The 4,536-nt window shown below is 33.6% G+C and overlaps 1 pseudogene; it reads right to left on the bottom strand.

The window, feature by feature from the left end:
* Positions 1–742: 742 nt before the first annotated feature.
* Positions 743–3,870, bottom strand: LOC104866668 (annotated as a pseudogene).
* Between the last annotated feature and the right edge of the window lie 666 nt (positions 3,871–4,536).

The raw sequence follows: 4,536 nt of genomic DNA, 5'->3' as shown, positions 1-4,536 counted from the left end.
ACAACCCTGAAGGAAAATTGTACACAGTTTATAATAACTCAAATTAATCCATATTATCCCATTCTCTAAGGATTTCTAAATAATAATGAAGGAAGAAGAACCACTAAAGAATTTAGGTTGCTCTGGTATTGGGCTTAGAATCAAGTGTATTAATCATTCTGCTATTTCTTTTCCTTTAAAAAAAACACTTATTTTTTTACAATGTTCGTTAGGAAAATATACATAACCCTAAGATATTATTTTAACCACTTTTATGTACACATTTTGCTGGCATTAATTGTGTTGACATTTCTGTACAACAAACACACTCCTCCATCTGTATAAATTTTTCATTTTCCCAAAATAAATACATATACTAATTTTTTTAAATAGAGTTTCTCCAGCCCCTAACTCTTAACCTACTTTCTACTATGAAACATGATGAGGGGTTAAAACTATCAAACCTCAAATATAGTGTAACTGTAAATAGAAATTTAGAGGCCCAGGTGTTCAATTTTGCTTTATATTCTTTTTCTCACTTTTTATTAGTATTACTATAATATGGTACATGTGGATCTAACATTTTAATTTATTCAGTTCCCACCTACCATTTTTTACCAAAATCTTGGAGAGAATAAAATTCATGTACAACATATTGTTCCTCATTTTTCCTTTCCTTCACTCCTACATTCATCTGTCACATTCCCAGTGGATGGTAAAGTCTTAATCTCAGACTGTTATTCTGCAGAGCCTCTTTAGGGCACTACACATGTCCCTGTTCCGCAGGCTGTAGATAAAGGGATTCAACGGCCACCATACACTTCCAGGGAGATTGTAACATAGCTGAACCAAAATACACTCCAAAGCCTGTTCCATAAAATAAGCAAACAACTGACAGGTGAGACCCACAGGTAGAGAAGGCTTTATGCCTTCCACCTGATGATGGAACTTTCAGAATGGAAGAAATAATTTTATAGTAAGAGTAAAGATTCCATGAGATGGGAAAGAAGCCAAATATAAAAGCAAATAAATACATTGATATAGTATTGGTAAAGGGATCTGAACAGGTATGATTAAAGATTTGAGAAGGCTCACAGAAGAAATTAGCAATTTCCACATCCTCGAAGCAGGTAATTTGTAAGGCAATCATGTTGTGTGTCTGTGAGTCCAAAACACTAACTAAGAAAGACACCAAGAGTAAGGAGACACAGAAGCAAGGATTCATAATAGTGTGGTAATGTAGGGGGTAACAGATTGCCACATACCGGTCATAACCCATCACAGTCAGGAGCATATAATCCATACATACAAATAAGATGTAGAAAGACATCTGTGTCAGGCAGTCCTCATAGGAGATGACTCTGTTCTGACTTAGGATGTCCGCAATCATCTTTGGGACTGTGGTTGAGATGAAGCAGATATCAGAGAAAGACAGGTTGGAGAGGAAGAAGTACATGGGGGTGTGGAGGTGAGAGTCAGAGATGACAGCCAGGATGATGAGCAGGTTCCCGAGCACTGTGACCAGGTACACGGACAAAAACAGTCCAAAGAGGATGGGCTGCAGTTCTGGGTCCTCTGAGAAGCCCAGGAGATGGAATTCAGAGAAACTTGTGAGATTCTGTGTTTTCATGCTTTGTGAGCAACTTTTCAAAATAAAAATATCATGAGAAATGTGAAACAAACAGATAATAATACATATTTTCATTTTAAATATTTACAAGTAAAATATTTACAATTGAAGTCCATAGTCTTTATCAACATTGCTCAATTACAGAAAATCCAATTCCTCAAGATATTTTCATTATTGAATTTTTTGTTATCCATCTCCATCTATGCACACTTACAGAAGAAGCGTTCTTCTAAATAATGATGCTTTATACTTCAGAACATCACAATTGCAGTGAAATGCATCCAACTCTTTTAAGAAAAATGAAAGATAGAAAGTAAAGCCACTCCCCTTTAAGGAAGAAAAACATTCTATTGGACAGAAATCAAGAAGCATTCAAATATACCTTTTTTTTCATAAAATCATATCAGTTACCTTGATTTGGGATACAGGTAGGTATTAAAATCTAGAATTTTATTATCTGAATATTAAAGTAAATCCGATGGTTCAAAATCAGAATACATTATGGTGAGAACCAGCTGTGTCAGGAATTTTTCATTAATCTTGGATTTCCTTTTATTTTTTCATTTGAAGAATGTAATTTCTTATTCAAACTTTGTTCCACATTAAAAATTTACAATAATTTATTTTTTGGCAGGGGGAACCTGGGGCTCTTACTAAGGTCCTTGTGCTTGCAAGGCAGGCAATGAAACCACTTAGCTAAATTTTACAATAATTTCTATCCTTGGCTTAAGTGCACTTAAAATTTCTACAATGAAATTTCTTTCAAGCTTAAATAATGTAAGGACATACAGACCACAAATGTGACATTTGTGCGCTTTCAATTATCAATGATTCAAATAATTATAAATGATAAGTAGTACCTGTGACATCTCTAAGGTTGTAGAGAATTATTTTAAGCAGCTCTATACAATGTCAATAAAATATGTGCTTTGTAAAACACTGTCTTTTTATTGATTGTGAATTCTACACTAGCATGGTAATATAATTTCCTGTTTTCCTGATCCTCTTACAGTAGAAGACTGATTCTTTTATTGCAAGTCTCTTATTTCTGCCACATGGAATAAAATTTTTAGGCATGCTGTCTTTTTCAGGGCACACTGTAAATTAATTGGAAAGCCTGCCAAATAGAAAAGTAAGTTAAATAATTTAGACATAATTGAAATTATACCAGCACAAGAAAAATAAACTTAAACTAATGCACATACCTCTACACACAATGTAATTGCCTCTCATGGGTAAGATAATGACCTACCTTATATGATTGTACTAATTTTTTTCTTTTAAATTAAATAAACACTGGCTCTGTATAATTAATGTATAGATTTATTGGATATTTTTTTAAAGTCCAGATACTCTGGTCTCAGACCAAAAGTATTTTAATGAGAATATATGCGTTGCAATTTCTTTTGATATTTTGTAAATCAGCATTGAGAACCACTGCCATAGAGTATTTCCTGGCATTCAGAAAATGCTTGTCTGTTATAACATAATACTACAGTAAATAATAACCACAGTTTATTAACATGCAAATTTTATAAAAACTCATAATTTATAGAGGTCTAGAAAAAGACATACATGGTGACATTGTTTGTATCTGTACATAATTTTATTCTCCTGAACACTTGTTCCCATGAACTTTTATGAACATAGATTTTTTTGAGTACATTATTTTCCTGTCACAGTTTCCAAATCTTAACCACAAAATACCTAAAACTCATGAAAGATGTTTACAAAAGCAACACCTGTTGAATCTGAAATGGAATAGGTTCCCTCAGCAACTGCTTGTAAATCTCCCTGAGAAGAACACAGATCTACCACAAATATTTTAATTGATGAAAAGCATTACCTTGGAGAATGACCTCATTTAACTTCTAAGTTCATTGTGAAAACATTCCTGTCACTTAATAAAAATCTGTATAAAAATATCCATTGGCATACTTCTGATTTCTAAAACTTAATGTATATAAAATTTGACAATTCTTCAATTATATTTGTTTTGCAAAACAATGTCCTGCATTATCACTTTCAGCCATTCACTCTGAAGATACACTATAGGAACATTTCTTGAGTATGTGATGCAATGATCTATTTATTAAAATAAACCAAAAATTATCATCATATAGAAAATTATATTTCCATTCGGCTATAATGGAGAAGATTGCTCTGGGATGGGAGTTGGGAAATGAACACTTTACTTCCTTATCACTCACCTGTTTCAAGAGGCAGAATATGTGTGACTCTACCCCCTTCTCTGTGCTCATGCTACTTGAGGAAAATGAAAAGAATTACACCCATCTCCACAGGTGTGACAATGATAGGAAGTTCAGAACTTCAGAATTCAATCATGGTTTTTGTTTTTCAAATGAAACACATCACTATGCAAGAAGAAAAAAATATGGTAAAGAGTATTCAAGTGGCCCTGGGGCGTGGAATAATGGGAAGCTCTAAAATTTGTCTCAGCCTTAGGCACAGCTTGATCTGCACAATTTTCTTTGTGCTTCCTTTTTTTTTGTCACGAATATATCTTCGGTGCTTTAAATGGTAGATGTAGATGTACTTAAGGACACACACATGACACGCACATGAGCTGTTTTAACTTTCTGTATCTCTATGAGGCAGTCATGAAAGGGAAGCCATGTGTGGACAGAACATACCAAGTGGGTCCAAGGAATGCTGGTTAATGACAATTATTTTGTCTCTTGTGAACAAGAGAGGGTCCATTCAGTATTTGAAAAACATTTTTTTAAATCATGGAAGCCTCTTCTGTCTTGAACTAAGAATAGGCTGTGGAGAGTCAGATGTAAGGAATAATACATTATTTCTCTCCAAATTGATACATATAATTACACACAAAAATAAAATGCCCACTACAAAAGTAGGAAAATGGTAAGCTCAGATCACAGAACTTATTGAAGAATATTAAGATC

This window comes from Fukomys damarensis, unplaced genomic scaffold (genome assembly GCF_012274545.1).
Source record: "Fukomys damarensis isolate Sample0158 unplaced genomic scaffold, DMR_v1.0_HiC HiC_scaffold_30, whole genome shotgun sequence".
NCBI classification, from domain to species: domain Eukaryota; kingdom Metazoa; phylum Chordata; class Mammalia; order Rodentia; family Bathyergidae; genus Fukomys; species Fukomys damarensis.
Note: the sequence above shows the minus strand (reverse complement) of the source record. Positions and strands in the feature narration are given on the sequence as shown.